At 39.9% G+C, this 27,284-nt stretch overlaps 1 protein-coding gene and 1 long non-coding RNA gene across 3 annotated transcripts in view; both read right to left on the bottom strand.

Annotated features, from left to right (window-relative positions):
- The window catches only part of grk5l (G protein-coupled receptor kinase 5 like), an 821,722-nt gene that overhangs the window by 284,301 nt on the left and 510,137 nt on the right, over window positions 1-27,284 (bottom strand). The window lies entirely within an intron of this gene.
- LOC137496304 (uncharacterized) lies at window positions 1,262-2,547 on the bottom strand. Of its 2 annotated transcripts, XR_012383974.1 has the most exons (3): window positions 2,474-2,547; window positions 2,267-2,399; window positions 1,262-2,197 (listed from the first exon to the last, which is right to left on the bottom strand). It is a non-coding gene; the product is annotated as an uncharacterized lncRNA (long non-coding RNA). The 2 variants fall into 2 exon arrangements; XR_012383973.1 differs by having other exon boundaries at window positions 1,262-2,399.

Raw genomic sequence — 27,284 nt, 5'->3', positions numbered from 1 at the left:
TTTTTAAACAATCTCTGTAGCATTGTTGCAAGCAATGAGCATGCAGTTTGTGCTGGGGCTTAGGAAAGTACACCAGGCAAGGTGGAATAAATACATTTCTGCTGCTGCTTTAACTATACTGAAAAAAAAGCCAAGTGGAATGCACCATAGATCATTCCTTTCACTCAGGATGTCAAAGTCCTGTATGAACATTACAAAAAAAAAAAAACATGATTTCCTAAATAAACACAGAAACTTTCCTTCAGGGAATAGCTATGCTGCTCTTGCCAATGTCACACTTTCATAAGTCATTCTGTTCAACAAACCAAGGGAAGGTGAGGTGTCACGAATGCTTTTGTCAGCTTTTCAAATCCAGGATTTCTCTGAGCTACAAGACATAGCCATCTGTCTTTCTGAGTTCGAAAGGAAACTTTATACATATAGTATAATGTATATATACATTAAAGGATCATGAAACACCAAAACACAAGATTTTAGATGTTGACAGTCATATTTATGTCCCAAAATGCTAAAACCCCAATTAGAAGACATATATTTCACTAAAAAATGAAAACTTGTTGTTTTTGCATTATTTCGAGCAAATTCGCTCGTCCAGTTTCAAAATAAATTTTGAAGCTACATCACGAACATGTGTATCATGATCATTGTTTAAATTCCAGCGTAAAGAGTCTGGACGTCTGTACCAACCGGTACAATGTGATGACAATGTGTTAACCTAATTATCCTAGTTAAGCCTTTAAATGTCACTTTAAAGGGCATATAGTTTACCTCATTTTTATGATTTAATATTAATATTATGGTTCTTCTGAGTGTGCCAGTTTAGGTTCAGATCACAGATCAGATTTTTTTTATGTGTTAAAAAGTGTTATTTTGGGTGCTTGTACACAGCTTGCTGTTTTAGGGGTGTGTTGCTTCACATGAAAGTTCAAGAGCCAAGAGCTCCCCCGCTCTGTGTTTGCAACAGGCAGGCAGACAGAGAGAAGCTACATGAGTGAGAGAATCAGAATTCAGCCGTACATGGACATACAACTTGGACACAGACCAAGCAGAGAGTACAAAATCTTTTGTGTCTTTGCATAGTTTTACAGCCAACTGTGTGCTAGTTTAAAGTGCCGAGCTTGTACACGAGACTAATAACCACGTGTAGCGGAGCGGTAAGTTGGGAGAAAAAAAGAACCAAATTAAAGCTGACTACGCCACCCTGATCACAGGGAAATTAACACAGGTTCTTTGTGTGAAGAAAAGGCATGAGACGTGAATACCAAGAATACAAAAATACTTTATTTTCCTTAATTATCCAATATAAATCACTTTTAAAAAGCTTGATAGCTGATAGTAGCCGCACAATCACATAAATAACACACAATAACAACAGGAGGAGGAGTAGAGGCTTACCAGTGGCAGGTAAGCTAGTTACGTAGCACCAAACTCTACAAAATTACAAATGGTCTTACCGCAAGTGCACCACACACACGCACACAAGCATACGTGAGCACACAACACACACACTGCACTCAGTGTCGTATCCCACCACCGCACGATGGACAACTAACGGCCTGCCTGGAAGCCTCAGCTCCTACAAAACAAAAATGACAATTAACAATTGTAAAGTCACAATCTTACACAAAAGAACACAGAAATTCCCCAAGAGAGATTCATAAAAATCTCCTTGCAATAGAAACTAAAAAAACAGTAATATTAATAATAATAAATCAATTAACTCAAAAAGAATAAACTTCCCACAGGAAGCACAAATCACACAATGAATTAGGTACCAAAAAGAAAAATAATGAAACCCAAAAAGCACAAAATGAATCCACGCACTAAAAATGTATCGGCTACTACTCGTGTGCAAGTACTCCATGTGAAGGCAATTTGAGTCTGTTATTCACAGCACTATAGTAGGCATCTTTTACGTTGAGGCTCGCACATTAATCCGGCATCAGAAAATGAGAAGCACACAGCAAACGGACTCAAAGCAGCAATATGCAGCCGTACGTGTCAAATCCGCGATCAATAGTGGTTAAAAAGAAAGCAGTGGTCTGTAAAGCAGCAGTATGAAGCAGCAGTTTATAAAGCAGCAGTCTAGAAAGCAGTGGTCTGTAAAGCAGCGGTCTGTAAAAAGACAGCGGTCCGTAAAAAAGCAGCAATATCACTAATGTTGCTCCCTCGGCGTGCCCACACGCAGTTATTCTTCCTAAAAAGGACAAGACATTAAGTCGCTGGACAGATCGGCGGATAATTATTAAAAGCGTAACGTACATACCTCAAGTATGCAAGTCACTTAGCAACCCGCACTCACGGACGCAGTTGTAGATTAAACCACAGCCCAGGAATTACAAAAGCGATCCAGCTGGGGTGACAGCAACACAGGCTACAGCCAATCTGATCCGCAGATGCTAAGAAGTTAAATACAGCCAGTTAAAACCCACTACGCAACCCGACGCTAAAGGGAAAGCAAAACAATGTCTACCTGCAGGAACGGAAGGGGCAGAGGCGGGACCAGCGGGACTCCGGTAGTGACGCACAAGCGGTGCTTCAGTACACACCACACACCCAAATCCTCCCTTATATACACACCCAAGAGTTATACGATTGGCTAATAGAAAAATCACTTGTGATAACACCAGGTGATCCCACTACACACGCACACTGAATTAACTTTGACTGAGGAACCAGAGCCGCGACACGGCACACTCAGACACGCACATTCGGATGTTATTTAAAACGAAATTGTTCAGATGGCACTCTGACGCGGCAGAAAAATGAAGTGTCCTGAATCGTGGCTGAGCGCAGGAGACTTGAAGCGCTGGTGTGTGTACCCTGATAAAAACCTATGTTTTGAATTCTAAAATGCATGCTGCTGCGTGGCGCGAAGGCGCTTCTGGTGTGCGACCTGCAGGGAAGTTCGTTATGGAGAGAAGCGCACATGAGGCAACGCGCATTGCACTTTACACCAGCACCTAGTTAAGATCACAGGGAGCTTTTTGTTAACGCGAGAAATGCGAACGGCTGAAGTTTAAGGTAGATGCAATGAAAAGTACACGTTTGCAAACTTACCTTGAAGGTACAAACAATAATTCCAATTAGAGCGATAATATGGAGAATGATCTTGTGTTGAGCCAAATGAGCCTTACGTGAAGTTTTTAAACTAATTTCGAGAGGAGCACGTGATATAATTGACAGCAGCTGGCCACCTATCTACACTCATTAGTTAGCCAATCAGATCTATCCTAACCCACTATAAGTAGCCTAGCTAGACATTACTCCCTTATCTTCGTTTTCCGAAGAAACAAACGACAGGTCCGCTCTAGCTCCTCCAAAGTTACTCACGGACAAAACGGATCCTCCACATCTCCTACTATCCTTCAACTACAATACCACACCACCTTTATTACCATCGTCAGCAACTACAAAAATGACAAAAACAACAACAACAACAGTGACGGCGGCGGCCACAACAGCATTAGCGCAGCTACATACAAGAAAGAAAGCTCCGCGCTCCATGAAACACCAGCCCCGTCTTAACAACAACCAGCCCAGCATGAAAAGTCAGCTCGAGACCGAGGCTCCAACAAGAGGCCGTAGGCCTATCCACTCCAGCCAGATCACAATGCAATCCCCAGTTCTGCTACGTACCTTCTCCAGCATCATCATGCGTCTCTCATATCCAACAACGACTGTCACTGAACTCCTCCAAACTCCTAGACGCCGGGACCACAATTCAAAGCCGCTACATTAAACCCTAAAACACTTGCGAATCCACGTCTTCACCGCCACCCCCAGGACATAACACGCTCCTGCCACACCCCCTATCCTAAACAGACATTAAACCCGCAATCTCTCCGCCTCCCCGGAGAATCAAGGAAAGGATTAAAAAGCAATATTGAATTTGGACATATTGCAGCAATCATAATTCTAAACACGGATAAAACCAATCTCCCGGACAATAAAGCAACTCTTGGGAATCCCACCTCACCTCTTCCAGCCTGCAGCTCCCGATTCCAGTGCACACTCCAGTCCTCCTCTTTCAGCGATCCTTACCACCTACGGGCTACGCACCCTGCCTCTCTACCTTGCGTATCATTGCTTTTTCCCCTCTAATTTATACAAGCTCGCAGCTACTGCGGCGGTGCATACGCCGTCAGCCAAGTGCTAAGCCTAGTGAAAACAGAAATTGCTTGTCGACTTTGTCAATATGTTTATGCTTTTACTGAATTACGTTTGTAACTGACCTAATTTTCTGAATTTCTCATTTCAGGTTTCGTCTACTGAAGCACAGCAATCTCGGCGCTCCCTTCCCACAACCTCACTAGCCATCCACCAACGCTAAACCAGAAATCGCAGAGCAATTCCCTGTTAAGCACATCCATACCAGCCCTACTGAAATGGGCATTAGAACGTTTCCAAAACGTCTAATAACGGCTCTTTCATCTCCTCATAATTCTGCCTTTATCAGCTTTAACAGCAGGATTCTGCCTGATGAATATGCTTAAATTATCACGTTATAAACCAAGCAATCTATCTAATCAAGACGGCTGCAGCACTCGGTTGCAATCAACATTACACCTGCCACCCGATCTCTGGCAATCGGAGGTCACAATTATATTTCGTAGTCGTTTAACATTCGGATGCAAAAGTAGCCCACACATTTATGCTTAAAAACGATCTGCTCGATTTCGCCAATAACTACGGCGTTTGCACGTAATTCACCTACAAGTTCCCCGTTTCTCTCTCCCTAATATCCCCCAGCTAAACTAGTGACCGGTTTTCTAATATTTGCATTCTCATTGCGGAAGAACCTCCGGCTTAAGCACTTCTATAGAATTCTTAAGCATCAATTTGGAGTGATAGAATTTCAAGCATAAATAAGCTACTTGAATAAATCGACAAATCAGCCCCCTTTTATATTCTGGAAGAAATATCACGCTAAGCATAAACTGCTCTCCATCTTAGAACATCAAACACACATGCGCATTATCCCGCAGGGATGCCTTTTCGTCACTCACCAACTTAATTTCGCAGCAGCAATCTCCGGAATAGAAGAGAAATGATCTAAATCCGATCTTGGCCGTAACAAACTCTGCCTGAAGAGCGTCGCGCACCAGAGGCGCCGACGGCGCGGTGACGCGGCGAGCTTACGACAGAGAATAGTAGATTAATGCACACCAGACTCACGCATTCATACTTTATCAAATAAACTAATTAATTGTACAAATAGCGCCCCGCGGCGCGGCAGAATACGAAGTGTCATGAATTGTGGCTGGGCACTACGGACAGCCGCATTGACTTCCTTAGTATTTATTTCCTTCCTGTGAAGGTCAATGGTTACAGGTTTTCAGCTTTCTTCAAAATGTTGTCTTTAGCGTTTAACACGGGAGTCACCAACCTCTGAAACTAAGAGCTACTTTCAGGCACCGATTAACGTGGAGGGCTACCAGTTTGATAAACCCTTCTCAAATAACAAATTGCTCAATTTACTTATAATTATAATTCAAGTTTTTGGTAATAACTAATAATATTCATCCAGGTGAAGTCACTGATCATGTTATGATTCTCTTAAAGTTACCAACAATGATTTAACAGGGTAGGAAATACCCAGTAATTAATATATCAATGTGCAACACTATTTTATTTATCTTTGCAAATATTTACATTTTTAAATGATTACTTCTATATTAGAGAAAGCTTACTTGTAAGCGGCGTTATGGTGAGCTATTTTAGAACAGGCCTGTGAGCAACACACGAGAGCCTTGTGGGCTACCTGGTGCCCACCGGTACCATGTTTGGTGACTCCTGGTTTAACAGAAAAGAATTCATAAAGGTTTGTAACCATCAGGTGGCGCTTAAAGCATGCGACCTGCTTATGCTTCCTTCCTTAAGCGCTGGAATAGAAGCCATTCATTTATTAGCTATTCAATTTCATCCTCAGTATATCCTTTTTACACAGATGCTGCCCCCTTCGTGGGGTAGAACCGCCAATGCGCTTCTAACGGGCAATATCGTCAATACATTCTGGGAAAAAAAAAAAAATAAAAAAATAATAATAATAATAATAATAATAATAAAAATAATAATAAATAAAATAAAAATAAAATAAATAAATAAAAAATTACTGTTGTACATGTTCCTAGTTGCATAGGAAATCGCTGACTCTCTTTTTTCTTTATTTTCAGAAACTGGTATCAGAGCAGAGCCGCAGCTGACTCCATCTCTCCTTTTAAGATGATAATCCCATAACCACAGCATACACAATTTGCGTCAGCATTCATTTATACATTTTAAGTTACCCCAGAACACTTCATCAGTTTCTCACTGCTCAACACATCCACACATTCCGTTCAATACCATTTTTGGTTTCAAAACACCTTAAAGTCATAGGACTATTCAGGCTTCCCACCAGATTCATAATCCAGTCACTCATTCAGAATTGGAGCCACCACCACAGCAGCACACAAGAGCTATCGTAACAACACATACAAACACTAGGAAGGTAGTCTCCCGACGCCTTCAAATCTTATATCTGAATCAGCCACAGCCATCTCAGGGAAGCTCAGAGGACCCTCACCAGCAGACGCAATAATCCCAGCGGCCAAGGACATGGGCCTAGTCCAGGGAGAGAATACGACCCAACCATACCAGCTTCCCGAGGGCAGAGGAACTACCCAGTCTCCCAAGGGCGCGGGCATGACCCAGCCATCTAACTTCCTTTCTTCCTTCCAGCTGATTTGCACTCAGCCTTCTCCCCTTTTTCACTCACCTAACTCCAGTAGGAGTTCTCTCCCTGCCCAGGCCCCCTTGTCAACCCTGCCCCCCCCGGCCGCTGCCACAGAAGTTTTCACTGCCCCCCAACTTTTCTAACTTCTGTAGGACCCCGCCCCCCCCATGGCTCTGGCCCCCGCAGGGGCGTTACCCCGAGCTTCGATTCCCGCAGGAATCATCTCACTGCCCTGGCCTTAGCTTTTTATATTTTATGTCATTCCATAATGACATATAGTAAGCACCATTTATTTTTCTCTCTGTTTGATTTTATTTATATAAATTTATATCTATATGCACCCACGCATATAAATATGAATTTATATATAGTGCTGTCTCCCTCACGCTCTGTTCCCGCAGGAACAACCCCAGAGCACCTATACCGCCCGTCACCCTCCAGTAAGAGTCTTCACCTCCCCCTCATCTTTTCCGACTCCTACTGGAGCCAGCTAAATAGCTCACCCAACCCCGAGCTGTGACACGAGTCATGTCACCGACCCTCCCCGGCCCTAGCTTTTATTTGTTTATTTTTGTTTATTTCTCACACTTATCTTTTATTTTTTAAATTTATTTATATATATATATGTATATATATATGCACCCACGCATATAAATATATATTTATATATAGTGCTGTCACCCTCAAGCTCTAACTCCCGCGGAGTTAATCCCGAGCACCGGACCCCCGCAGGGGTCATCGCCCAACTGCCATTTCACCCTCCAGCTGGGGCTTCACCGACCATTCCTTTTCCCGACTCCAGCTGGAGATGGCACATACAGCTCTCTCTCCCACAGGAGAGTCAAGAGCTTCGACTCTCGCAAGAGTCAGTAAAAACGCCCCCCCCAAGGCCCTAGATTACCCCATTATATATTTATATATCTATATGTTTCATATAAATATATAATTATATATAGTGCTGCCACCTCCCAGCTCTATCTCCGCAAGGAGTGTTCCTCGAGCAAATTACTCCTTCGGAGTCCCCGCCCCCCCCTGCCCCCCTTCACCCCCCTCTCCAGCCGGAGTCCTTCCTTCCCCTTCCCTTATATGACTCCAGCAGGATTCCCGCCCACCCCATGGCTCTGACCCCCGCAGGGGTCTCCCCGAGTCTCTACTCAAGCAGGAGTATTCACAGCCCAAGCCAACTCTGCTCGGGTTCCCGCAGGAACCTGTTTCACCCTTTGCTCCAAAGGAGCCCTCTTTAACTTTTCTTTTTCAAATAACTATATCCAGCAGCCGGATATAGCATTTCAAGCCTTTTGGGGAGTTTCTTCGAATACACGGCTACTGTCCCGAGCTTCATGCATTTGGGGAGCTCTCGAGAACCACCTGATCTCATACTCCCCTCACATGCTCTATGGACCTGGCGGGAGCCCTGGGCTCAACTATCTCCGAGCTCAGGGTTCTCTCCCGGGACAGCATGCCAAACCTGCTTACAGCTGTCAAGCAATATCTAAGTGTGAACTCTTGAAGTGAAGTTTTTAAACTAATTTCGAGAGGAGCACGTGATATAATTGACAGCAGCTGGCCACCTATCTACACTCATTAGTTAGCCAATCAGATCTATCCTAACCCACTATAAGTAGCCTAGCTAGACATTACTCCCTTATCTTCGTTTTCCGAAGAAACCCCCATCCACCCCTTTCTCCTCCTTTTCTCCTTTACAAAAAGGGGAGCTCTCGAGAACCACCTGATCTCGTACTCCCCTCACATGCTCTATGGACCTGGCGGGAGCCCTGGGCTCAACTATCTCCGAGCTCAGGGTTCTCTCCCGGGACAGCATGCCAAACCTGCTTACAGCTGTCAAGCAATATCTAAGTGTGAACTCTTGAAATCTAAAATATTGAGCAAAGGTGTTTCTTTTGTGATATCCCTTTGACTCACGTTGAAAATGGCGGACGTGAAACAATAAACTGAGGATATGATGATGCCCTTGTCAATCAATATTGGTGGTCAAAACAGCTCCAATAGCTCCACTGTTTTTATGTTGTTAAAAAAAAAAAAAAAAGGACTGGGTGATTTTACACATCTGTCCAAACAGCTTGAAAAGTAGATTTTTCACCATAGGTGGCCTTTAAGCTGTATAGAAGTGTGTTGAAAAATATCTAGTAAAATATTGTGTACTGTCATTATGGCAAAGATAAAATAAATTTGTTTTTAGAATTGAGTTATTAAAACTATTATGTTTAGAAATCTGTTGGAAAAAAAATCTTTCCGTTAAACAGAAATTGGGGTAAAAAAAAAATAAACGGGGCTAATAATTCTGACTTCGACTGTGTGTGTGTGTGTACACACATACATATATATATATATATATATATATACACATATTAGAGCTGCATAATTAATCGAAAAATCTTGATTAGCATGCATCAGATAGATCTCGACAACTCCCCCTTAATAAAAACTGATGACTGAAAATTGAATGCTATGAAAAGATATGCGGCAGGGTGAGAGATTAACTGTAGTGCAAAATTTAGATTTATCAATTTACTTGTGCATGTTTTTGGAATGTGGGAGGAAACCGGAGGATCCAGGGAAAACCCACGCAAGCACGGGAAGTAAATGCAAACTACGCACAGAAATGACCACCGGCCTGTTAAAGGACTAGAACCGGTGACGTTCTTGACAGTGCTAATCACTGGGCATCATACTGCCCTGTGAAGGGAAAGGTGAAAATGTTTTTATCCAAAGAGTCGAAGAGAACCTACTCAGTTATGCACATGTTTTATTATGCGTATTTTCAAAAGTTATGTGAATCATGACATTTTCATCAATCGTTTTTATGGGTATCTCCAAAATGAGCTCTAAAACAGGTGTGTGGAAACGTAAAGCTAAGGCGAGAAATACGCTTCATCTTTAAAAAAGGGTAGGAGACCAACAGAAACTCAGAGTTTAGGGAATATAACCTGCTCCGGACCAGGTTAGATTCACGGAGTAAGTTACCACGGTAACTGACTCTGAGTTAAAGTTACCTTTCTTTTAGAAATAGGCTTGACTTAACCTGATTTCGAGTTTAACAAACCTGCCATTTTGAAACGGAAAACCCAGAGTTTCTCTCATTTCAGGGTTAAAATACTCTGAGTTTTCATTTAACCTCCTTTCTAAAACAGGCCTCTGGTGTATCCAAGTGTGATGATATTGCATGAATCCCATTCTAAAGTGTTTTGTAGGAAATCTTATGCTTTGTTTGCATAGGTTTATTATGGTCATCTTAATAGGAAGACAACATTGGTATTTCCTGTAGAATAATCTAGGAATTTAAAGGATCTCTTCACTCGTCTGGTTTGCAGAGGTCAGTATGGATCAGTTAAGACAAGCACCACTATTGACTTTAATTCTATTTGCTGTGTGAACACAGCATCTGGAAGTCGTCAGACTCATCACTGACCTTGTGGATCTTAAAACTGGTTCCTGAGGTGACTCCTCTTAGATTGAACAACACATGATTCTATTCATCAAATAGAATTGAACTATGCATTCTAAAGTATGGTTATATTTGTCACACCTGTTGGAGTGCCCTCATGTGCATACTCGAGGGTACCAGCGTCTTTTGGTTTTTGTATCCCTCTACACTTGATCAGTCATTAATTTCAGCTGTTTCTTGTTTGTTTAATTAAGTCCTGTCTTTATAAGCCCTGTTCTATGTTTAGTTCCCTTTGGATTTTTGTTCCTTGGGTTTTGGTTTGTTTGTTAACTTTGTTTTGTATCGTCTCGATGTTTTGAATTCCTGATTAATTTTTAGTCTGAACTCACCTTTTTGTACTTCCTGTTTTTTTAAATAATTGATTTTTTTTGTATTCCTGCTTGTTTTTTTTTGTCTGCACTGTTTTTTTTTTTTTTACCATTCTTGTTTTGTTCAATAAATTCATATTTGCTGCACTTGGATATTTTTTTGTTTTTGTAAAACTATTATGATAATATTTTTACAAGCATAGATATAAATACTTATAAATGTATATTCTGATTCAAATCCATAGTTAGTAGTATTGTGTGGTAGGGAGATATATAGATATTGTTTTCTTGATATGGTCTACACTGGAGGCAGATTTGAGGGATTTTCATGCATTTTATTTACCACTAACGCAAATTTGAGATTCAGTTTGGATTTTTCATTTATTCAAATTAACTTTTTGGACCTAAATATTTTTAAAGATAATACAGGAAAATTACACCTCCATTTTTTAAAAAGAAACGGACAGAAATACCATCCTTAGAGCAGATTGTTTCCATCCTCCCTGGTTGATCAAAATGATCCCTTTTGTACAATATTAGAGGTTGAAAAGAATTTGTGAAAAAGAAGACTTAGAAATTTAATCACAAGATATGGTTCACAGATTAAAACAACGTGGCTATAAAAACAGTAATCTATAAATCAAAAATCTATATATAAAAATCTATAAATAAAGCAAAAGATCGTAAGAGATGAACTGTTAATACAAAGACCCAGATTGAATCAGTCAAAGTTCTATTTAGTCACACAGAACAGTACAGAGGCAAATAAAATCAAGAGAATTGTAAAAAAAACAATAATTGTAATATTTTGATGAGTGACTCCCATCTCAGGGAAGTTTTACCTGTGTCCTCCTCTATTGTATTTCAAAAAGCTCCAACCATTCAAGATAAACTTATGAGAAGCCATCTCTCCACTAAGAAGACTAATACTTTAAGTCAAACAACAGGAAACTACAGATGTAGTAATTGCAGGTGTTACCCCCATAAAATAATGAATGGGTGTAGATAAGACAGATAAAATAAGACAGTTAATAATTGAATATACACCATCATCATTATTAAAGTGTTATAGAGTTGATGCAAAAATAAGTAATAAAATAAAATGTATACAAAAGCTAAAACGTATGTGCGCGTTATGATTCTCTGATGTTGGCAGTCTTAAGCTGCGGTCGCACTTGACTTTTCTCCCCATAGACTTCCATTCATAAACGCGCGAATGCATCAGACCGGAAACGCAGGGTCATGTGTCAAATTTCGCAGGTTGCTGTGGTGCAAAGTTCAAGCTTGGTGAACTCTTGACCTGCGAAAACGCATAACTTGACTGCGTGAGACCAATCGAGGATCACAACATGACCTCTCTGAACAGAAATTTCAAACATGGAGCAATCACTTGCTTTTTTAAGTGTCTAATAAGCTTGTTTAATCCCGCCCCTTTGAGAGCGCTGTATGCTTATCCCTGCCCCTTGTGGTTGCGAATATGATTGAAACATCTGAAGAGATACACACCGTAACAGAAGGGAATATAGTACATATAGAGAAAATACATCAGTTAAAACTTTCAAAACCGACATAACATTAAAAATATAAGTATATAACATGAGGATGGCGAAGGATTGAGCGGATTTATGCTGATTTGAGTGTGATGATGCATTTTGACTCGCTCACAGACGTCATTGTGGTCACATGTACCTGTTAAGAATAAAAAGAAAAAGAATACATCAGAAGAACAGGCCAGGTTTTTTCGTTTGCTTGGATTTTGGAGTTCTTATGATTCTCAGTTGATGGCGAGCCTTCCAAGTACAGATTTCAATGGACCTCGAGGAAACAACTGATTTCTTGGAAAAAGGGACATTTTCTTTTCTATTTCTTTTCACACAAGTAAGAGGATTTAATCCTAAAAACTGTTTCTTAATTTCAAGAGGAGGACATTTTTGTGAGTACACAATAGACAATTGAAAATAAATAATTCATTTATTTTATTTTGTTCCTCCTAGAATTTAAACTTGATATATCTTCGTAAAACATTTGATGTGGTTACATGTAACAAAAGATTTTGGAAATTGTTGATCTATTTGAAGTCTTACTATCTACATTGATTTAATTGTGACTTTAACAAAATTGCAACATCATGTAAAAGGTGCCCCTGGGGTATATTTTTACTTCGTGTTAATATTATTGTTATTTCTTTTGTGTATATATAATACAGAACTACGTTGTGCAACTTACCTTTTTGTCTCAATGAGTTACTCAGCATTACCACTACCTCCTTTCTCCTAATCTTCTGATTCTAATCGTTTGGTCTTTTAAGGTTTATACCCGTTACACAATCAGTGCGAGAACATACTTAAATTCACGACCTGATGATGGATCTCGAAATATGTTTAAGATTAATTTGTTCATTCCTTGCAATACTTACATTCGTAGTTTATCATGTGGATGTTTTTATATAGGAATGACTAAGAGAAAATTAAAGCTGAGATTAGCGGAGCATAAAAATGCGAAACGTACCTGTAATCCACAATATCCCATAGCTCTACATTATAAAAATCAAGGTCACAGCAATCCAAGTTCATTAAAAATAGTTGGTATTAAACATATTTATAATTCAACTAGAGGAGGAGACAGGATAAAAAGATTAAAACAGAGAAAGAGACATTTTGGATCTATACGTTAAAAGCAAACAGATTTCCAGGTTTAAATAGTAAATTAAACTTTTCTTCTTTTTTGTAAAACAGTTTGTCTATAGATGCTTTACAGATTATCATCATATATTGTAGAATGTGCTTGTATATTCTTATGTGTACATGTTTCTATATGTGTATGTGCACATGTAAATATGTGTTCGACTGTTCGTATGGACTTATGTATGTACATGCCATGTTTAAGCATACTTTTCTGTACACTCTTGTTTAATAGTTCTATATATTTTATTTTCTCTCTCATTTATGCAAGTGTATTTACGTATGGTTATATGTCACCCTCTATGCCGAATAAATGATGATAGTTGACTTTGTTAAATTATTTGTTGAGATATTTAAATGAGTCATGTGACCTAGTACTTAAGAGACTCTAGACACACAAGCAAGAGGTTGCTGCTTGGTTTTCCAACAGTGTCTCCCACGCAAGTTAACTGAACTCCAGCAAAAGTGATGTGGAGCTCCTGACCAGAAAACAGGTTGCCTCAACATAGCGACCTTTCTACAATGTTGTACCAACCTTGCAAAAATGTTGAGGATTCTACGTTGTTGCTAAAGGTTTTTACTATGATCTCATAATGTTGCCATTTAAACATGATGAGTTGCTTTTGTTTGGGCTTGCTCAGTCAAGCACGCATAAGCAAACACTGGGTTGCAGCGATAGATATTTTGATGGTGTGAATTGAACAAAAAACTGCAAAGCGTAACACAAACCTGTTATCTAACTGTTTTACAATTTTCCAAGATTACATTCGACATTTTCTTGTCCAAAAGTCCCTTAAATATTTAACACTGTCTAACCCAATACACTTCTATTTTTATTGTAATTTGGTATTTGTTTAAGTTTGTTTTAGAAATGGGCTGAATTAAATTGTTTGTAATTTTAACTGTTGGTAAATTAAGTCTGATCATTACCAATTTCAAGTTGACCACAAAAATTTGATTGTTTAATCAAATTAAGAAAAACGGTGCAAAAAAATATACATTTGACTGGAGGCTTTTTAATGGGGCTGTTATAAAAAATAAAAACTACATGCATGCTGGACAAAGAAAATCCATTTCCATCTGAGGGTGCTTACACACCTGTGAATCGATTCGGTTGTTCCAAAACAGGGATTGAAATTGTTACATAGTTGCTCTTTGCTCTTGGTGCGGTTCGCTTTCACAAGGCAAAGTTTCTAAACAGGACAAAAGAGCTAAAACAAGTCACGTGTGAGTAAACTTTCCACATTTTGGTCAGAGTTTCACAGTTTATTCCCAGGAGGTGCGCGATTTCCAGGAGATTACATTCATTTGCGGGCATTTGGGAGTCTCTGTGCATTTGTGAGAGACTCCTGAATCTTCCAGGAGACTTGGGATGTCTGTTGAATGACATCCTGCCCTACTTATAATTCTCTATTCATATAGCCGTATGCCTAATATATATCCACAAAACAAGATATATCCGGGCTCGGATCGTATCGCTTTTTCACTACTATCGATCCACTCCAGGGTTTGTTTCAATCGAGCCGAAACCACCTCATTCAGGCAATCTCGGACCAATTGTTTTGGCACGGATCCGAGTGCGATTGGTGGTTTCACATATACCAAACGAACCACGCTAACTGGGCAAACGAGACAGGTTCCGAAACAAAATTCTAGGTGTGAAAGCACCCTGAGGCTCACAGACACATTTCCAGGGGAGCCACTTCTCACAAGTAGTGCAATGCAATCTGTTAGGAAAGAAAAAATACTTTCGTGAACTTTTTGTCATGATTGTTAGTCTTTATAAACATCATTGACTGACCAATTGCTCATGTGTAGAATGTGCCCCACATGCCCTACAGAAGTTGGACAGGTCATCCGCATGTAACAATAATTAAGTTACTAAAATCCAAAATTCTAAAAAAATAAAAAAAACCGCAGAAACTGTCAGACCTCGCCAGTTAATTGATAAGCATTTTGGCTATACTCATTCAAAGAGCATTCACATCCTGTTCATTGGTTGCGAATGTTTGATTTTCCTCCTTAAGTACACATTCACCTAGCTAGGTTTTAAAGAGAGGAAATTGATAAGTCATTAATTTAGGGTTACATAATTAAAATGCCTGCTGCAGCTGAACTTACTTTGCACACCAATACCCCGCAGAATGTAATGTCTTCTTGTTGGTAATGGACAATGGTGTTGCATGTCCAACTAGAAATGTGTACACCCCTCTGTCTCATAAATGCTCTGTAAAATTAAATTGATATCATAATATGAGAGAGAGAGAGAGAGAGAACCAAATCCCCTAACCCCACCCACACAGACAGCATGTATTCACGGTTACATCTCTGCATTTCCTCATTCCCTCGGATTTGGCTCCAAATCGGTTAACATAGATGTAATTGCTTCTCTGTGGGATAAATGACCTTGATTATGCATCAATACAAAGAGATTTGTAAGCAATAACTAAGCTATTACAAAGTACTTAAGATGGCCTTTTCTACTTACAACAAGCATCCAGTGGAGAAGGCTTGCACACAAGACTGCAACCAGAACTTCATAATCCATTGGATACAGCTGCATGATCATAAGCAGAGTCACTTATTTATAAAAAAAAATATTCACATAATATTTACATTGTAAAAACCAATGAAGTTTTATTACCTTTTTATGATTTCCATGCCACATTGCAGTCATTTGATAGGAGTCTATAACAAAGCCTCTTCTACACTGTGCCATACTCCCTCACTAAAATTGTAAGATAATCTGCAAAACATTTCAATCTGTCAAATAGTTGTGAACCAAATTTCTGCTTATAAACAAAGTTCAATAACTTACCACATTTTCCAACTCATTTATAGATCTAAGATGATCTTTTTTAATTTTCTTAAAAGACCTTGTGCGGCCCTATCTTGCTCCACAAAGCCCCGTTTTTTTTTACCATCCCAGTTGGCCTTTACCACTGGAGAAAAGAGAAACAAAGAAATTAGATGGAACGAAAAAAAAATTTATAAAAACTTACAGCCTTCTAAAGAATCGCAAAGCTGAACTGAAGGGTTAAGGGAAACCACCTTAGATGCTGCAGGGTTTTGAGGAGGTTGAAGATGGACCCAAAGAAGCAGCTTTTGTAGGACTTTCATAAGGGTGCATGACAGAGCTTGCCGATGCGCCCTCAGATGTCACAGTACCTTCACAAGAGTGGAGGATAGAAGGCCTTATAGGCGCAGTTGATGTGGAAAGACGTGCAAGTGGGTGAAGACATGTTTTCTAATGAGTGTTCCAGGATTTCTTGAGAGTCTGTGCTAGGCCATTTGTGAGGAATTGTGAGCTCTAGTTCAATGTATGAAGTTTAGTGGTCCACATTTACTTTATGGATTGCCTTTCCTTTTATTGAAACAAGATCCACACTTACTCCATCTATTTTTAGAATAGTGAACCCCCTTTTCATTGTTTCTGGCATAGGTTTTGTCTCAGTACTTTATCCCCCACCTCAAAATTGTCCTCCAGACCACTCTGCACCTTTCTTTTCCTTACCTTTTCCCTGACTCTTCCCACATTTTGCTGGACTACATCATGCAGATTTGGCAGGTCTTGTAGGCCAGGACATAAGGATTCTGATGCAGCAGTTCTCTCAACCTGCTCATCTGTTACCTAAGACAAAAATGCACCCAAAATTAGCTATATGACTACAAAAGATAGAGTGAATACATTTGTTTAACACAAACCTCACAATCCGTAGGAACCTCTGAAGTGTACCTGGCCTCCCGCCCAAACATAAAGAAGTATGGTAAGAATTTTGTGAAGAGTTGTTTTTTTTTGTGCAAAGTGCAAATGATGCTGCCAGGTGTTTGGATTGGATTCCACCAACATCACTAAAACTCAAAAAATTCAGCATTTTGTTTAAGCAATTCAAGTTCATGCAGCTATGAAAAAAACAGTACAGGACATGCCTCTGTATTGTTTCGTTTATTTTCCACAAGGCCATTTGTTTGTGGTTGGTATGGTGAACATAGGCTTCTTTTTATTCCCAGTTTCTGACAAGTCAAAATTAATCTGAAAATTTTGTAAAAGAAATCAAAAATACAACCTGAAACTTTCTCTGAATTTTTGCTTTTCAGAGGATAGGCCTCTGTCCTTTTGGTGAAATGGGATCACAAGTCTTTTCCATGTCGCAAGACAACACAGGGACAAGATAAACAAAAGACTGATAACTTACAGTAACCACAATCTGAAATATATAGCCAGTGAAACAGGGATCAGCTGGAGGATGATTAGGTCAGCTGATTTGATAGCACGCCATCAACAAAAAAAGTGCACACACTCTTGCACATGACAACACACAAGGCATGACACAACACAGAAAAAACACACAGACCCATAAACCATGACAATCAGTTTATTTGAGAAAAACCATAACAAAGAGAGTCCAAATTTTAATAATGCAAAGAGTACATAATTTAATTTTATGTGGTATTGTGAAAATATATTAGGAAGATTTTGTTTTATTCGTTTAGGTAATCCAATGTACCTACTCCAGATCGTTATTTAAATTGATCATTGCATTTATATTTTACATGCTCATTGGTTTTGACAACAGACCGTTATCAAAAATCATCATTGCATTCCATACCATACAGTTGACCAGCCAAACATTAAAGCGGAATTTGTAGTGATCGCTGGTTTTCCAAATGTAATAGGAGCGATCAACTCCTTCATTGCTATAAAGGAGCCATCTGAAGATGAATTTGCATACGTGAATCAGAAACATTTCCATTCAATAAATGTGCAAATAATATGTGATGCTCAAATGCATTTAACTTACACACACTTATTAATGATTCCTACTTGTCTTCCCCGTGATGAAGAGTAGACAAAATCTGATATGTAGTGGGGGAAAAAGAAAAATTATTTCATTAGATGCTGGAATCGAACCATTTTCTTGAATGACAGTGTCAAATCATGTTGCCATGCGTGTTACAAGCTACGCCACTCACACTGCTACTGTCCTCCCTCTTTAGCTTTGTTGTCCCTACTGATCAAACTGGTGGAAATCACTCAACTAGCTCATTCCAACGACAAACTTGCAAATAACACTGTTTTTTCCGATAGGAGCACCTCCAATCCACATTGCTTGCTTTTGCCATTTGCTTTTTCTTTGGTTTAACCAAAGTAGAGTCATTAGAATATTCATACGGGGGAGGAGGCAGGGAGGGGTTTTGCGCTCGTGCGCTCAGTTTCACGTTCATTCGGATGTACACAGAGAATATGCATGGGATTCGGCGTACGCAGTGTTTCATACATCTGATTTTTTTACTGCGTACGCACATTTACAACTTTGTGTGTACGCAATGTTTTAGTATGATTTCGCAAGTCTTCGTACATGAGGCCCCAGGTGTCTATGAAAAACGTCATAGGAAAACACATTACTGTCTGGTAGTTTAAACACTGAATCTGGTACAAATGTGTTCAACATAATACATTGAAAAAACGTGATTTTTTAGGTAACATTGTTGCATAGTGTCATTCAGTTTAATTTTGTGAGATTGTTCTGTGTACATGTGAGCATGGGACACAAGATAACACAAGCCAAAAGTCACAAGTTAACATGAGTGTATAATCATGAAAAAACATGGTTTAACTGATTATGATAAAACTACCAAAAGCGACAAAGAACAACACAGTGTTGGATAGCTCAGTTTAATGGATCACGTTGCGTCTTTTTATGTGCCTCTTTTCTTTGCGAGTTTATTTTATTTAGGCTAATTTTGATTTAATCTTGTTTAAAAAAAAAAAAACGAGGGAAAGACTGAGATTTATAACTTAGACTATTTACATTGTGTTATCATTCAGACCTATTCTGAGAAAATATTAGTGTGTGATCAATGGATACAAGTCAACACAAGTCCAAAGGCACAAGTTAACATGATTCTAAAACTATAAAAAAAAAAAGTTTGTTTTGTCATCCAGAGCTATTCTTAGAAAATATCAGCATGTGAGTTTGTAGAAACATAGTAGAGTCCATGAAAACAAGTTAACACGAGTCTACAACCAAAGCAAAACATATGGTTTGGCTGATAAAGATATCAAATACCTCAGTTAGCTAGCTCGATTGTTACTCGTGTTGAATGTTTTGACTCTACGAGCCCGAATCCCATTGATAACAAAAATTTTAAATGCTTTTTATATCAAATTTGGTTATACTGTTCTGCCACACAAATATTGAAATAAAAAATGTTTACAATGACACTGACACCAAGTAATAATCTTAGCAATCCATAAGGATGTGCCCTGCCACCCTGCAAAGGAAACTCATTTTGGACATTTGTATCCGAGATCTTGTCATTTCAGTCATGACCCAAAGCTCATGTCCATAGGTGAGAGTAGGAACGTAGATTGACCGGTAAATCGAGAGGTTTGCCTTTCGGCTCAGCTACTTCTTTACCACAATGGACCGGTACATCGACTGCATTACTGCTGCACCAATCCGCTTGTCATCTTATGTTCCATCCTTCCCTCAATCGTGAACAAAACCCCAAGATACTTGAACTCCCCAACCTAAGGTAAGGACTGTCCTCCAACCTGGAGATGGCAAACCACCTTTTTGGAGATGCTGATTCTCATCCCAGCCACGTCACACTCGGCAGCAAACTGTTTTTAACCAGTTTTGATAAAGACAGCTGAGAATACACTCAGCCTTGGATAAGAAACAAGACTGTACTTTAAGTGTATGTGTTCTATTTGATTGTGGAACCGTTTCACAGGTCTGGAGTCAGCGCTGAACAGTCTATTGGATGTCTGACGATTACATGCATAAGATATTGTTACGCACCCCACGTGGAAATTTTTCTAGTCTATCTGTGTTTTAACCAATCAGGTTAGAACACCTATATGAATGATGCAGTTAATGATGTTATGTGAGAACATAATTGTTATTGATTTGTTTATTGTAAGCAGAGCGGCCAATGCACTCATTGCGAGTGTTGAAGCTGGCTTCTGCTGATGAAACTGCAAACTATCTTTAGTAAACTTAATTTATTTTTTTGAATCCCTGACTCCAGCTCTTCTTCATCTGACAGACTGGTTATTCTTTGGGTTAAACTGTACACCATCCCTACACCAGTAACAGAGTAGGTGCTGACACTGGGAGTCATTCGCGGATGAGCACATTTGTGCAGGTGGAGCAGAAGATTAGTTCCTTCTTTACATTAGTTCCTTTAGTCTTCTATCAAGTTTGAGTCGTTTATTCATCACATGAAAGACATAAGCAAATCATGCATTTAGAGCCGGAAAGAGATTTGATCTGTTTATTTCTCGAATCCTGGTTTAAGTCATCTATATTTACATTAGATGTCGCCTATGCTATTGTTGTCTACTTAAAGGAATGCGTCAATACAGCTGCAATTTTAGTACAGTGTAGCGCTCCTTGGAAATGAATGTGGAGAGACCAAGGTGCAGTGGAGGACTGGCAATCCAGAGCCAGAGATATCATATAATTAGGTTCATAAATATTTGGACATTGACACAATTCTAACATCTTTAGTTCTATACACCTACACAATCGATTTAAAATGAAATTAATATATAACTGCTGTCATATAAAGTGCCCGTACTCGCATACAAGTTCATTCATTTCTATATTAAAATAATTCGAATAGTTCGAAAATAGTTCGAATTCCTATTATAAACTAATATGCAAGTAATTACTTTTACAGTAATTTGCTGTAATCCTGATGCCAGACTTAATTTCACAATAAAATGTTGAATACAATATATTACTGTGAATTTTTACAGTTAAATCCTGTAAAGTGATACTAATGTGAAATTCTGGGAATTTTTTGTATGTTTGCACACTTTATTTACAAATATTTTAAATGGGTAGATAGATAGATTTGTTTTATTGTCAGCATCAACAGTGTCTCTTAAACACTAATGAGAGTTATTTTCAAATATTTTAAATGGGATTTTATTGCATTTGACATTTTATTACGTTCTAAAATCTGAAATGTGATCTTCTACCAAACGTGGCCAAGTACTCTGAGATGGTTTTAGGAGATATGCCTAGAATATGAAACACTTCAATGATTTTGTTCAGAGACATGGTTGCGTGTCTGTGTGGACAAGAGCACTTCTTGAGTTAGGAATAGCTTGCGCAGGGCAGGCGGGTCCGGTATAATGTTTGTTGACTGAGGGTCTCTCACAGTTGCCATTGTTGTAAAAAAATAAATGAGTGAAAGAGATAACCCAGTCCAGAGACTCAAAAACAAGCAGAATTTCTTTATTGAGACATGTTGGTTAATCTTCAGTCATACAGCGTCTTCAAAAAGTCCATGTGGCTGCAGAGCCTATTGGAGTTTTATCACAAGCTTTAACACAAGTCTGAAGTGAGACAAAGATGTGCTGTCGACAATGTCTTTTTAGGAGGAGGGGAAATGGCTAAAAGCATGCAAATTAAGTTTTGGAGTCAGCATAATAACTGGAATACAGGTGTTAGAAACCTGACCAGCTACTGACCACACAAGTTAATCAACAAATGGGGTTTCTTTGGCCTGAAACTTTTACCCGAAGTTAGACTCATACAACATCCATGTATATGTTTTGTGGAGTGTGTTTGGCATGATATGCTCGGTGTAATGAGGACTCCACCAATAGTGTTGTTTAGTCCCGCTTCTCAGCTTTGCGCCAAAAGGAATGACATCTTTTGGGTCACCCCGATAATACTGAGACAATAGCACAAAGATTAGCTCTTCTAGGTTGCTCTCAATTTCAGAGCCATCTGGTCCAACCTCGCCTATATTAGCCCATGAGATTATGTCAAGCAGAGTCTTTATCTTTGACAAGAACGGATTGCTTTCAATGATCTTCACTTGCGACATCTCTGATCCCAGCTTGGTGACCCGGGAATGTGTGCCTATATCCAAGTGCTCTGAGGTAGGGTTCCTTAGATCAGGCTTGTGTGACAGAATGGTGTAAGTGAAATGATTACAATGTGCATATGTATCTGCAGATGCCAGCCATTCATTAACTATCGAGATCATATGCGTTAAGGTAGGCGTAGTAACTCCGACAACCAGTTTTGCCCAGTGTTCAAACTTCCCTCTGTAGGAAGCCTCTTGGTAAAGGTTTCTTTATCGGGGGGCTATAGGGATCTCTCATTAGCATTTCTATGATATCTTCTGCAATGGTGAAGGATAGAGACTGTGTAAGCATATGTCCGAGGCCTCGACGCTGTCGAATTATGGGATGTACCATGTCCAAGAACATAGGAAGGTGGTCGTTCTCTACCTGCGTGGGAAAATTAGCCAGGAACAAGATCAGTAATGCTCCTACACATGAAGACACTAACATTGCACTCATCATCATTTGCAACTTACCACTCCTGATGGGCAAGGAGGTGTAGGTATCCCCAGAACAGGGCGACTATATATGCTGAGTAGGCACAGGGCATCATCTTTGCGGCGGAGTGTGCGTTGCTAAATGCTGAGGAAATATAATCATCCAGGGTTGGCAAAAAGGCGTTTGTAGCACCATAGCACTTCTGTATTTTCTGGACTCCTTGGAGCAAAGCTAATATAAACCTCAAACCATCAGTAGAGTGGCTTTGTAGTCATCTCCATAGGCCATCACAAAGAAATGTAGACCAAATTCTTGCAGGGCACATCTCATCTGGGGAATGTATGTTAACATCCAGGTGTACTGGTTCAGGCCTTCAATCCCACCATGTTGTCCCTCACAGTGGTATGTGCCTTGACAGTCTGGCAAGTAGAACCCTCTCTCATATGCTAACTGGTCCTTCCAGAAGAAGTTCTGTATTCTGAATGCAGCATCTAATACCTCAGTACACAATGGCTCCACAGTCTCTTGGCGGAAGTTACCACACCATCCAGACACATCAAAATTGATTTATAGAGTTCTCCAACCTTGATACAAAGAGATGTGAGGTGCCTGAAAGAGTACAAGCGCTTAACTAGAGACAAACTGTCCAAGGTCTTTGCCTGGTCTTTATAATACTGATCAAGTAAGTGCTTCTCATTCTCCTCTTGGACACAACTGTGGTAACTGTTTTGGTATGTTTTACACCCGAAAGGGCGACCTTCTACTTTCAACTCCTCCTCCCGGACACCGGACAAAATTTACTGTCAAGTAGTTCAGGACATCTTCCATATCATCATTGGTGGTCTGATAGGACCTCAGATATTCATGTATATTCAGCTCATCTTCGTGATGTAGTAAATGGACTAGGAGTAATCTCGTCTCCTTCCAGTCGTTGTGTAACAGCTCTCACTTGATGTAATGACCAGCTGTTGCAGGACTGACAATGCCTTGTCCTATAGATACTGTGCATAGTGGGACAGATTGTCCAATTCAAAAAATTTATGTATACATACCACTTGTAACTGCTCCATATTTCTTCACTATTAGAGGTGATCTCGATTCTGTTCAAGTGATGGGCTTCGTCAAGGAGAGCGAGGTGCGTTCTTTTCTATCGTTACAGGGGGCCATTTCCCATATTTCACAATGTGATTTCTAATCAACTGCTCTATAGCGATGTTCCATGTAATTTGTATAGCATAGTAGTTCACGTCTGTTGCCACAGTTGCTCTAGACTCAGCCTTTTGAGCTGTGGCTTGGATGTCAATCAAAGGATGACATGGTATCTTTATTAGTCCGGCCACGGTCATTTCATCTGAAAATATTACGTTGTCAAAGGTCTACTGGTCAGACATCCACTGCTGAACTTGTCTAAGACGGAGAACCTTGTTGTGGTCATGGATCATAGGGTTGTATGGATGAATGTTAAATATATTCATTATGGCATTGTTTAAAATGGCTTACCTAGCTTTTCCATAGGTCCACCTGAGTTGTTTTACTGATTTTCTGATAGTGCAGACTGATACTTTTAACTGTATTCTGGACAGAAGTTCGAGTGCAGTATTTTGTCAAAAAATTTAAGTGCAGCTCTATACAACAAACACATACAATTATTTTATTAATACCATTTTGACATCAGTATTACTGAAATACTCAATATGACGAGATGATAAAACACAATACCTGTTCATTTTCTTTGCAGTTGATTTTCTAGGAAGGCCTACAGGTCTTTGACGTCTATGGCGTGGTCTTATAGTGGTGTTGGGAGACGTGCACACCTGACTACAACAGGAAAGCCCTGATGTCAGCAAGAGAGTGCCCTGCCCTCCAGAATGACCTGATGTTGTCGCTTGTCTCTGGAGAAATCTTCATCATGTTTAAATCTACAACGGTCCGGGTTACATGCTCACTGCTACAACATAAGTAGCCAGTGTCTATTGCCGTTTTAAATAGACCACCGGTGCTTTGTTTTGTTGATGCATCAGTTTTTTTTCTATTCCAATAATTGGTTTAAATGTCTTTTAATTAAAGCTATAAATAAAACAAAACAGTTATGATAGCTAAGCCGTTATAAGTTGATTTGTTAATGTGCTGCAATGTGTTAATATGTAGTAATGCCGCAAGGTTGTAAACAGCCTGATGAACCATAAAGTGTGCGTTTATTCATCAACACAATCATCAACGTGAATGGGTGAATTTCTGGCTATTGAAATCACAACATTGTGATATTCATCAAGTAAATGGTTAGGACATTTTCTTTGGATCTTTTTCCAGTTACATTTAGGATGGATTTCTGCTATTTAGAATGATAATTGCAATAATAATAATATTTGTATTTAGGGTCAATGTGGTGGCGCAGTAGGTAGTGCTGTCGCCTCACAGCAAGAAGGTCGCTGGTTTGAGCTTCGGCTAGGTTAGTTGGCGTTTCTGTGTGGAGTTTGCATGTTCTCCCTGTGTTCGCGTGGGTTTTCTCCGGGTGCTCCAGTTTACCACACTGTCCAAAGACATGCTGTACAGGTGAATTGGGTAAGCTAAATTGTCCGTAGTGTATGAGTGTGTGTCGATGTTTCCCAGACATGGGTTGCGACTGGAAGGGTATCCGCTGCGTAAAAATGTGCTGGATAGGTTGTTGGTTCATTCGCTGTGGCGACCCCAGATTAATAAAGGGACTAAACCAAAAAGAAAATGAACTCATACACTATGGACAATTTAGCCTACCCAATTCACCTGTACCGCATGTCTTTGGACTGTGGGGGAAACCGGAGCACCCGGAGGAAACCCACGCGAAGGCAGGGAGAACATGCAAACTCCACACAGAAACGCCAACTGAGCCAAGGTTCAAACCAGTGACCTTCTTGCTGTGAGGCGACAGCACTACCTACTGCGCCACTGCCTCGCCATCATCATTAATATTATTATAAAAGTATGATTTTTAAATTTTCTAATAAATAATAAATATAAAATTTCATTTCTTAATAAATAGGCTCATTATTTATATATATATATACAATTAGAACAGGCCAAAACAAACTGATGTATGTTCCGCGCCATAGCTGGCCACCATAATTGCTGTTTAACCAAAAATAAAGTACGATAATAATAAAAGTAAGAAGGATGACAAGCCACTTTGAAGAAATGTCTCCATCGAATGACGTCAGACCGAATATCCTCCGCCACAAACAAGCGACTTGGTGGGCATCCGGACGGGAGCGTTACACCTTCCAAGGCTTCCGAACCTTGCTCTCGATCTCCCATGTCACAGCAGTAATACAAATCCTCTGAGGAACAATGGGCTCAAGGTACGTATTATGCTCGGAAAAATAAAAAAGACAAGATAAGGCATTGGGTTTGATGTTTTTGAAACCTGGTCGATAAGAGATGGTTAAAATAATGCCGACCAAATCTGCCTGGAGCGAAGTCGTTTGGCGGATTTGATGTATTCAAGGTTCTTATGGTCGGTCCAAATGATAAAGGGAACCCCCGAACCCTCCAACCAATGACACCACTCCTCCAAAGCGAGTTTGACAGCCAACAGCTCAATATTACCAATGTTGTCATTACGTTCTGCGGGATATAATCGGTGTGAAAAAATTGTGTAAGGATGAATCCTTTCATCCGAGGATGCAGTCTGGGACAGGATAGTGCCCACTCCCACCACTGACCCGTCAACCTACACTGCAAACTGGCAGGAGGGATCAGGAGTCAAAAAATAATAATTGTTGAGGTGGCCAATTCACCTCAGTCGGAATCTTCTCTCGATCCATGCGCACCCCTCGACTGACACAATGTGTCCTAGAAAGGGAACAGACTGTGCATGGAACATGCATTTCTCCGCCTTAACAAAAAGCCCATTCTCTAGCAGCCTCTGAAGCCTGACGTGCTGCACATGTTCCTGGAGAGAACGGGAAATAATCTGAATGTCATCCAGGTTGACATAAACTGATCTATCATGTCTCGCAACGTCATTTGGAAAACTGCAGGAGCATTAGAAACCCTGAAGGGAAGAACACAATATTCAAAATGCCACCTGGGGGTATTAAATGCAGTTTTCCATTCATGGCCCTCCTTAATGCGAACTAAATGATAAACGTTGCAGAGATCTAATTTCGTGAAAAAAGATGCCCCCTGCAGATGCTCGAACGCTAAAGACATCAGCGGCAAAGGATACGTATTCCTCACCATGTTGTTATTCACCACTCGATAATCTATGCAAGGTCGAAGATACCCATCTTTCTTTTTCATGAAAAAGAACCACGCCCGCGCCGGTGAAGAAGAAGGGCAAATGATCTTAGCCGATAGTGAATCAGAAACGTATTTCTCTATGGTCTCCCTCTCAGGAATAGAAAGAGAGTATAACTTGCCTTTAGGCGGAAATGTACCTGGCTATGAGGAGGAAGAGAAGCAGCTCGAGACTTACTTAACACTCTCTTCAGGTCGAGGTACTCACTGGGCACATTTGACAGGTCCATGCGCTCCTGAAACACAGAACAAGACACAGCAGAACAAGCAGACGAAAGACAAGACTCATGACAGTTCTCACTCCACGAAAATATCATACTTAGACCCCAGTTATTACGAGGCTTATGGAGAACCAAACATGGATGGCCTAAAACCAATGGTGTGATAGAACAGTCTGTTAAAAAATTATGTGTTAACATGATTTCCAGACTTAAGTTTTATGGGTCTAGCGGAGTGAGTGATAGTGGGAAGAGAAAGCCACTAAGGGCGCGTACTGCAATGGGTTGAGAAAGAGCAATAACTG

This window comes from Danio rerio, chromosome 8 (genome assembly GCF_049306965.1).
Source record: "Danio rerio strain Tuebingen ecotype United States chromosome 8, GRCz12tu, whole genome shotgun sequence".
In the NCBI taxonomy this organism is placed as follows: domain Eukaryota; kingdom Metazoa; phylum Chordata; class Actinopteri; order Cypriniformes; family Danionidae; genus Danio; species Danio rerio.
Note: the sequence above shows the minus strand (reverse complement) of the source record. Positions and strands in the feature narration are given on the sequence as shown.